The sequence below is a fragment of the Catharus ustulatus genome, chromosome 2, assembly GCF_009819885.2.
Source record: "Catharus ustulatus isolate bCatUst1 chromosome 2, bCatUst1.pri.v2, whole genome shotgun sequence".
Classification (NCBI taxonomy): Eukaryota; Metazoa; Chordata; class Aves; order Passeriformes; family Turdidae; genus Catharus; species Catharus ustulatus.
The window spans coordinates 95564191-95574792 of NC_046222.1; the positions used below are offsets into that span (position 1 = coordinate 95564191).

The 10602-nt window shown below is 38.6% G+C and overlaps 2 long non-coding RNA genes across 4 annotated transcripts in view; one reads left to right on the forward strand and one right to left on the reverse strand.

Annotated features, from left to right (window-relative positions):
• The window catches only part of LOC116993008, a 102540-nt gene that overhangs the window by 16372 nt on the left and 75566 nt on the right, over positions 1-10602 (reverse strand). Inside the window, exon 10 of one of the 3 annotated variants that reach the window (XR_004417161.1) lies at positions 7434-7497. The exons of the other annotated variants lie outside the window; for them this stretch is intronic. This is a non-coding gene — a long non-coding RNA (uncharacterized LOC116993008). The remainder of the gene's footprint in view (positions 1-7433; positions 7498-10602) is intronic. 3 annotated transcript variants of the gene reach the window in all.
• Positions 1-10602, forward strand: part of LOC116993009 — a 99317-nt gene that overhangs the window by 16306 nt on the left and 72409 nt on the right. The window lies entirely within an intron of this gene.

Below are 10602 nucleotides of genomic sequence, written 5' to 3' on the forward strand. Positions count from 1 at the left end.
CCTTCTCACACTTTGCTGAAAGTTTGCCTAAACCTTGCATGCTGATGTCCAGACTTCTCAGAATGTTCATAAATCTCAGTTACCTGAAATCTCATACAACTCCAGTTTCCTGCGATACAAGGATACCCTTATAAATGTTTCACAGAGCTCTCTTCAAAAAAGAGACACAGAATAGTTTATGGGATGTCCTGTTCAATATCTAATCCCTGTGTAAAAGCCCTGTAGTTTAGGTATGACTTCATACAGGAAGGCAAGTCCACCAAAGACAAAAGAGAAAAGAGTTCTGATAGACTCTTCGTACCATCAAGGCTTGGGAGATATGAGCTTACTGGTGGGAAGTGTTTAAAAGCCTGAAAAAGATCAGTGTCAAAGGCAGCACGTGCAGTATGTAGTGCAGTTGGTATTACATGTAAATAATGGGCAAGTGTGCTAGTGCAAAAGAGTGCATTGAGTGGTTCTAGTAAGAGAAAAGTGGGCCAGGAAATTTCCTACTTTGTGATGCCTGAAAACAATTGCTGAATGAATGAATTTTAAATCCATCAGTTGTATCAGTACTGAAGGAGATACAGAACAGACAAGCTGAGCTTTACCTAGAAAAGCCCTGCAAGGCTGTAATTTCTTGGGCACCTCTATATAACTGAGGTGTCCCCATATGAGCTTTTAGACTCAAGAAATGCCAAAACACAATTTTTATTTGTGTCAGTGGCACTAAAAATTTGCCTGATATATTCATACAGAATTTTCCTGAAGGGACTGAAAAGCCTAGAACCTGTTGTACTATCATTTTTGTTCCTGTTACCCGGATATATTTTCCCTGTGAAGCACATTACAGCTGGGAGCACCCAGTCCTGTGAAAAGTGAATTAGTCAGAGGTACATAAGTCAAAAGCCTCACAACAGAAGTCACAAGGAAATCTAGTTGAAGCAAATTACACTACAGGAAAAACTGACTCTACAGAACAGTTATTGTAAATAGGTGCATGCCTTTTCTTTATAACTTGTGATTTTAACATGATCTTCATCTTTTGAAACAGGGCTGAGTTCTTCATTCTTCATCTCACTTCCAGATGTGATGAACCTAATTTTTCAGTCAATATAGATTCAAAAATCAGTTTGAATGGATATGATGTATCATTAATAAAAAAGAAAGACAATTAAAACTTTACCCATTGTCAAATAAGCCATATATAACAACTGAAAATGAGTTGCCATTCACACTAAGTTGAAAATTTTGATTTTTAAGTGTTTAGTCACAGATTTTATCCTGAAACCATGTAATATTGCACCACGTTACCTAAAATATTCCTGAAGTTTGGTTCAACCATTCACCAATGTTTGGATCTTGAAGCAACTACAGAACATTATAACGACTTCTGACTTATGGACTTATCAATGTCCCAAGTTAAGTGGTTTAATTGAGAATCTGTAAAATGTCAAAACAAAGCAACAGTACTGGACAATATAATTAGACTGCATCACAAGGTGTTTGTGGAAGGGAGGGAAAATGGTCTGTTCAACACTTTCATATTCCTGACTTCTAAGTACCAATGCTGTCTCATCTAGTAAAGGCCAAACATAGAACTCATAGGGAATTGTGCAGCAAGATCCTCAAAGTATATATTTAAGTAATACACTTCAAAGGCTTTTTTTTAATAAAGATTTAAGAATAATGAGGCAACAAGGATTCGCTGTAAGACATTTCATTATAAAACTCAGTTACACAGCAAAACTATCAGTTTTCTCTCGTTCTTTTCCAAGAAAATGCTGTGACTTTCCACAAGACATTATGCTCAATTAATCCCTACTGCCATTGAGGCATGCTAGCTGTATGCTTCTCCACCAGAAGCATTCTACATACAACAAAGACAGCAGGCAAATTAGCAGAGCTAACCAGCAACAGGGATTGTAGTATTAGACTGGGTATAATCCCAAACTCTATATTTACCTCTAACCTTCCTTCTCACTGGAGCGACCTCACAACTTTCCCTATATGTACTCCTGAGCCAGTACAAAATCAGATTTTACATTACTAACTTTCCCTATTCTTTAGTCTATTTTCATCACCTCAAGATTCACTCTTTGATTTTTTTCTCTGTGACATTCACAAAACTGACTGTGAACGAAGGGTAACTAGTCCTCACTGGGCCTGTGTTCCTTGGTCTAGGTTACCAAGATGCCTCTTTAAAAACTGGCGCTAGTATCTCCATGCTTTGTGCAGTCGCATCTGTTTTCTGACTGCAATATGGACATGAATTCAGCTTGAGAACACCTCGTAGGGGAAAGTGATCTTTTCATTACATGCTTAATATCAATTCTAATGGAACCTGGCTTCTAGTTCAGGACCTGGCATCATTTCACAATGCAAATAATAACAATACTGATAATAAAAAAGAGATTATTATCACAAGAAACTTGAGTAGTTGTCCAAATCCCAGGAAAAAGTATCTATATAAAGTTTTACAATTTTTGTTTTGTTTAAATACACTGCCATTTAAGACTAATTCCATATTTCCCCTGATTTCCATGCAGATATATTAATGTCTCCATACTGCAGTGAGTTCCTTTAGTTGTTGTTTGAAATGCATGTCTCAAATTCATGCATCATTCCAAATTAAGTTTGTGGAATCTTCACAGCAACAATTGTATCTGGGTAACAGATTGTTTGTTAAATGGAAATTATCAACTACGTGAATTATTTCTTGAGTTATCCTCACAAGGCAGTGCTTTGAGTCACATGCTGTTAGACACTTACTGTGACATGCAGCACTGTTTTCAAGATACCTACAGCTCCCAAACGTATCATCATGAGAATTAGATGTCTCAGCAGTTTTTTGAGAGGATGGGATTTAAAGCAATATATACACATTATTTTGGTGTTTGAACATTACCCCTAACAGCACACCCAGGTACATCGTCTTTTCTCTCACCACTCATACAGAGATGAAAAGAGCATACAAGAGAAGCAATCAACTTGTGGTAGACTAGTTTTGAAGAACAGATTATTCAATCACTTGGACATCTGCTCTGGATAGGTAGCATCATCAATTCTATAGTGACGGCACATGAGCAGGAATAAGTTTTCTTTTGGGTTAATTTGCAGAAAATTTTCTACATGCCACAGTGATTCAAATTAATGGTACAGGATTTTATTTTAGTATTGTCATTACTAATTTGGTTCAAGTACTTTTCAGACACTATTATGCAGTAAAGATAACTGTTACAGTAAAAAAATACTTTAAGAAAAATCAATAGAAGGGACTTTTATGGTAGAATAATTGTCCATACACACATAAACAACAACATAGCAAGAATGTGGATTAGTACCAATTTCACAACTTCTTCATAAGTTTATAGACAGATCTGTCCTAGTAAATTAAATTTTAAGAATAAATTTATAAGATTTGTGTTGTAGTACTTTCTGCAGTAAATGGTTCTGTATGAACTGGTTCTCCATTCAGTAGCAGAGATATTGCTTCCACACTTTTATGTGGACTGTTTATTGGAGTTGCCTAAAATTTTTTTACAGATAGCTCATGGTACAGAGGTTACAGTGTTTGGACTATTCTCTATTGCTTATGATAAAACCAGTGCTCTCTTCTTCCTTGAGGATAAGGCAGAATGTGGTTCAGTTTGGGATGGATGTGGTGAGAAACTACCATCAAAACAGGAAGATCAGATATTCATAAACCACTGCAAAAGCACTAATTTACCTACTATTACCTTAATGGAAAATGAAACCTGTGTTTCTTTCTACTTCACTAGTATGTAGCATCTTCAAGGCGCTGATCACAGACAGCCTGGACCTCTTGTATTAGAGACAAGTCTTTCATCACAAGAGGGAGAACGCTTCCTTCAGCTTCTCTGAGCTTCCCAGCCTTCAGCCCCACCATCCTCCAAACAATTGTCTTAGTCATTTTCTTCCACCTCTTCTCCCATGAACTTGCCCATCTGTTTCCATCTACTATCAGATTCCCCTCTCCCTACATCTGATGAGCCACACAGTACTCTCCTGCTTCTTGGCTCATGGCAGCTCTCTCCCTCCTCTGAGGACCTGCTTTCCTGAGTGAGAGGGCAGCTTGCCCTGGGGTCACTGTCCCTGGGGTTTGTGAAACATCCTGTCTATGGCTAGGAAAGATTCCCAACCAACCTTGCAGCTTTGCCAGCTCCCTGTCACTCCCTGCCACCCACAGGCTACTCAGTTGGATCCACAAGAGAGGCAACAGCACTGCATGCCAACATGCCAGGGACCTCTCCAGAGGTGATACAGCACTAGTGCTACTTCTCTGAGAGGATGTAGTAACTATGCCAAGACAGACACAACTGACACCAACACCAGTCTTTTATTAAAATTCTTTCATACCTTCTTTCAATAGACTTACCTCAGGCAACTCTGACTTCTTTCCTCACAGGCAGCTCCACACAGCACTGAATCCTTCTCTCCTCTCTGCAAGTTTCCTTCTGCATAACTGGCTAAACCCCAAACCTGTGCCTTACCTGGCCACCTAACCATGTCTGCCCTTCACACAGCATCTCCTTACCTTATCTGTCCCTTACACAACCACACGTCCCTTCCTGCTCTCAGCACAGCCAGCAGATTCTGAATCTGCAGCTGTACCTTGTGGTCACCTAGCGCACTCTTTTATATCACCCATCCTCACTGGGTAGGCAAGGCTGTTTCTACTCCTTGGTAATCAGTACAGCTGTAATTCATTGGGAAATATTGCCTCCTGTACTATGTTTACAACCAATCTTCCCACAGGACATCCTACTTTGAGGCACACATCCACACAAGTGCATGCCATGTTTCCAGCACCACAACTCCTTGATGAGTACACTGCTTCTTGCTTCCTCACCCAGTGGTGTGTCAGCTGTTTTGCAGGACTTGGTACACACACACTGCAAAACCAATAAAGCTACACAGCAACAAAAATACTAGCAACAGATCATGAATGGGACTTCAGAAATAAAGGAAGGAAACAGAATTGTAGCTGATATAATAAGTATTTCCAAAATAATAGTAGAGGTCAGTCAGGAATTTTCATCCTTGCTCTCCTATCGTTACATGAGGATAAAAAAATACTGCCTGAAAGTAAAAGCTGATCTTTGGAAATTTATGAAAAAAAACATATTTCCCCTCCCTACTCACAGTACCTAATTAATAATATAATAATAGCTCATGGTAATAATTGCCCTTGTGTGTCACTGAGGCCAAGTACTTTATAAGATACAGTCAGTACAAAATACTTGTAGTTACGTATTTTGTAAGAGGGATACTAATAGCAAGCTTCATGCTTTAGGTTAGTCTCTGTTAAAGACAAGGAGGAGACTTGATACGCTGGCTCTTTCAGAGAGATTGAATGTTAGACCACAGAGACTTATTGTCTGATCCTGTATGGCAATTTCTTCTGTAAAGAGAGCAAGGAGGATGTAGAAGGCTGGAGAATCAAGAGGAAACATGTAAGGGGGAGAAGATTTATTATAATAAAATGAGAATAAAATAATGGTAAAGAAAAATGTTGAGCTGATGTTTAGGTAAACCTTATTTTCCTTTGTTTCTGTTTATTGTTTCTGTAGGGTTCTACAGAGATTTTATTAAAGACCATATTTTTATCTTTGTTTTATAGACACATGCTTTTGAGAATCTTATTTGACTTGGGAGCTAGTTTATCCAGTGTTTACCTAGATGATTATCAATATTCAGTAAGTCTGATCCCAGTACCATTTACAGTTATATTGATTTATTCCACAATTAATTAATCCTAGAAAGCAATGTTCAGCAGCTAGCAATTTGTGAAAACAGATATCATGTGCTGCTACATTTAGATAAAGTACATATTATGAAGCCCACTACTTGTGCACCAGCTGTACATAAAGGAAATTATTTAATTTTTAAAAAAACTTTATTGGAGAAACATGACTCGAAGGTATTTCATTAATGGATAAAGTGGGACAGATAGTATAAGGCTGATTGACCAGTCTGGACATGAAGTTAAACATTTGCTGGGGTTTGAACAACTTTTCTTTGATTTTGATCCTCCTGTCTTTCAAGGTTCCATTACCCCTGCAAGCTGGCCTCCAAGAAATAAAGAACTGATTTAATCCAAAATACTAAGGCCAAGTTAATACTCTATGTATTACTGACCAATCTTAAAGTGATGGTAGTTTGCCTGAAAATCTGAACAAAATGTCACCGAGTGGATCAGTGTCATTGTATAGTATGCATTTGAAGTAGAGCTATTCTGATACATATGTTAACTTTTCAGTATTTTCTGGACTGTCCTTAGACCAAGGCAACTTGATACATTTCAAAAATTCCTCTTTTAAAAAAATGCAGGCTGGAAACAGAATTCCTCCCCAGGAATCAAAAGTATTGGCTGTAACAATAGTATGTCCACTCCTCAAAGTAGTGCTCTGGTTTTCAGTTTAACTGGTAGCTCATTGTTTTGAGTAGGGAGTGCCAGTGAAACCTTAAAACATAGAAAACCTAGTCTGGGACAGAAATATTCCATGTACACATCCATCTCATTGAGTTACTTTAGTGTTTTTAAGTTTTGTCAGCAATAATGCAAGACAGTAATTGTAACATAAACAAGAGCAATATCTTTATTTGGGTTACTTAGCTTTCTATCCTACTGTTTTCTCCTTCATATTAGCCCCTATTCCATGCCTCAGGGCTCCTTACCATCTCCTCATTAAGGCATGCACCTTCTTGAGGCTCCCTATCAGCCTCCTGCACTGCAACAATTAACCCATTATAGTACCAAGTACACGACTGTTGCAGCATTTATTCAGGTTCATAATATGCTCTCATTGCATGCCAGGTTTTAAAATGAATTTTGAAGGAAACAAGAGATGTGTTGAAACACGTCAGGCTTTTCCAAAAATGGATTATGCCATAAATAATGAGCTTTTTCTAAAGAAAGGAAATGCAATAGATCTCGCTCCTCTGGTACCCGTAAATCATATTATCATCATTACAGGGGGAGGGGTATTATTTAAACTGGAGAAAGAGGAGATCAGTTGGAAGAACTGAGGAGACCTGATTGGAGAAGAGGTGACTGCAGGTTGTACTGAAAATATATCTACTGGGATGGACAGAGATCAGTAGCCAAGTCCTACACATACTGCTTTTATTATTAATCATTTTGTAGGGTCCTATTTTCATTAACCCCCACACTGCAGCAAAGGGAGTATATGCAAGCAAAATTTTCTGATTACACAAAGCTAGGAAAAAATACCAATAGTATCTTGTAGTGCAAGAAGAGAAAAGGGAAGAAAAGAATGGGATGGGATGGGATAAGGTGAAATTCGGAATGTAACTTCAAGATGGTACACTTCAGAAAACAAACAATGAAGTAGTGGGTTTAGGCATACAGTTTGGGTGGGTAGCATTTCTTCAGCAGCTGGCTGAAAGAAGAGGTACAAGTTTGTTACCTGAAATTTTTGGATTGCTCTCCTTGCTAATAAAAGGTGACCATGAGCCTCAGATAGCTTGTACCTACATTAAAAAAAAAAATAAAAGTTTGATGAGGGAGAGTGGGAAGGGAAATAGTGGGGTTTCTTCCTAATTTTCATAGGATGATATTTCTCTGACAGAGTCCAGGCAGACAGTGCACAACTTGGGTCATTCATTTTATTGCACCCATGTGCAACACAGTTATTTCAAACTGGGACAAGCCCCAAGAAGTTGCACTGGAAGGAGGAGGAAGGGCTATCTAACATGGCAAACTAAATTGCTTCACTTGTTTACAAACAAAACAAAGGCTGAAAGGGAACATAATTGTTGTTTATAAATATACAAAGAGGGAGAAGAGCTATTTAAAGGATGATGTTGACATAAGAGCAAATGGTTATAAAATGGCCATGAATAAACTCCAACAGGAAATTAGGAGGAAGCACTGGAATGATATCCTGGAGCAGCCCTCCAACAGGAGCAGGGGAAGCAAGAAACTTCACTGGCTACAGCATGAAACTTGAGCACTTCATGAAAGCAATTATGTGATGTGCAGTTGACAGCAAAAGCTGGGGTTTGAACTTGATGCAGGAGGCCCTTTTAAATCCTATTTCCTATGTTTCCAGGGGAAGCTGATTTAAATCTTCAGCAAGAGATGTCTTAGATGCTGATAACAGTAATTAATACCTTACACTCCAGTAATACTCTTCCATCTAAAGACCACAAAGAACATTGAACACACATGGGAATTAAACATCTAAATACCCACCTGTGTTGTTTCTGTTGTTTTGCAGTCAGGAAATTATGATGCCCTGAGCAACTCTTTTGGATCACTTGGAAAAATCTGTAAAAATGAAGAATAGACCTCACAGATCTCCTAGTTTTAAGAATAAACCTGTAGTTTTGAAAATTGTCACTGTGTTTCCAAGGCTTTTTAATTCCAGAAAATGTATGAATTGTATACAATTGCTTGTACAAAGCTATAAGCCATATGCTGTTTAGCTTAAAATGTCAATGAGCGAGTCAGCAACAACAAGAAAATGAAGGTGTTTGTAAATGTTGCATTTAAAAAGCATTTAGAAAAATGAGAGCGGTCCTCCAAAGATATGCACATCTTCAAAATCAGAACAATGCACTATTTCACAGCCATTAAATAACGTGTCACGTAGCTACAAACAAGAATCATATAGCTTGAAAAAATGTTGTTTTCCTCTTGGGGAGTTGGAACAGAACCAGTTCCGTGTGTGTTAATCCCCACTCTGACTTCCACCGGGAAAGGTGCCAGGGGTGGTGAGGGATAGAGAGCAGTCGCTCCCTGGCTCTGCTCCCTGCCCTGAAACCCTTCCCTCCCAAACCTGCAGAACCCCAGTTGTACTTGCGGGCACTCAAACAGGCACACAGAAGAGACTTAACACACTGATCTGGCTTTTTTCTGAGGACTTAAAATCCTCTGTCTTATCCCTGCTCTTCCACTGCCATCACATAGGAATAAGTCCTTGGGTCCATCTGATTTCTTGATGTCACTGTGCTGATTGCTAAATAGTGAAGCTCTGTGTACAGAGATGCATTCAGAGGAAGAGCTCATTTACACAATTCCTACCTACCATTGTGCTCCTACTTCTTCCACTGTCATGTCAGATGCCAGGTATGGTCCTGAAACAGAGTAGTAAGACTTCTGCCTTTTGCTCCTTCAAAATCCTCCACTCTGCATCCTCTGCTAGCCACATGGGCTTCCATGTCTATGTAGAGCCATACCCAAAAAGAACTCTCTGTGCCCAGAAAAATATATTAATCTAAGTCAAAGGAAACCACATGTGTAGCTGAGCACAGTGGCAGTAGTGGTGTGTAGACTATGTTAAAACAGGTGCTTGAAACAAGACCAAGTGCATTCTCAGGGTAAACCAGCTCTGAGGATGAGGACTCAATAAACTTGGGATGGGAAGCAGTGTTGTGATGGGTGCAGGGATGGAAAGGCACACAGAGAGAATTTGTCAGGCATCTGAAAGCATCCATTTCAAGAAAGCCAATTATTTTCTAGGTGATTAAAAATTCATACACCTCTTTATAATTGGAAAGATATGACTGTGTAGAAGACTGATAGTTAGACTGCTCCCACCCTTCACATGCTGCTGGTTCCTCTGGGCCATAATCTCTCCAGTGGGTAGAACACAGAGCCTTGTTTTCCCAAAGCTCAAAACAATGAGTCAAAGAGCCTTACAATAACATACAAATAATAAAAAATAATAGGAATTCCTATATGCAAATGTCCAGATTCTGGCCACAAAAATATATGCTCTGTTTAAGTCAAAGAAAATTGCATGTGTGTAGCTGAGCTCAGAAGATGGCAAGGAGCCCACTTTAACTAAGTCATGCATGTGAGGACAGAACAGATCCCATTGTCTCTTGAGAGCTTTTTAATTTTTCTTTGTTTTTCTCTAGAACATGAATTACCTAAACTGAAAACAAGAATTTTTTATCCAATGTAACATCTCTCTAACAGGCAGACAGACATTACATTGGATAAATTTTATATCTTTTTAGATCAGTTAGCACTTTAAAGACTGCTGAGAGGAAATAATATACGTCTACAATCTCTTTCTGTAGACCTACCCAAAGAAAGCCTAATCTGCTGTGGATGATGACTAGAGCAGTCTCTGATCAAGTTCTGTCATTATTCATTTTGTCCAGAATAAGGGATGAAGCATTTCCTCCTTTGAGTTCTCCTACAACCTCTTCAAGGCTACACTTTTCCACGAAAAAAGTGATCCATAGGGACTAGAAGATAGAGTGAAAAAGTTTATTTTCTGACTTTCGTTGAGTCTTTAATGGTCTTCCTTTGGTTTCTGCCATTACTCCTGCCTTGTAAAGAGCAAAGTCAAATATAAAAATTATATGGTTTCCAAACACATGATCTTTCAAGAAGTTTTTCTGCAAAGTTTTAGAACAGTGGTGCAAATTTCTTCCTATTCTTCCCTTTTTACTTCCAGCATTTTCTACCTGTCTTCCCAGGAGATCTTTGCAAAAACTCATGGAGAAGAAAAGTAACATGAAGTTTTTTTCCCTACTTCACTGGAGAAAGATGATAGCCTGAAAAGGATATTTAGCCTAAAACCTCTTGTGGCTGCTGTTTCTAACCTGGAACACACTGAG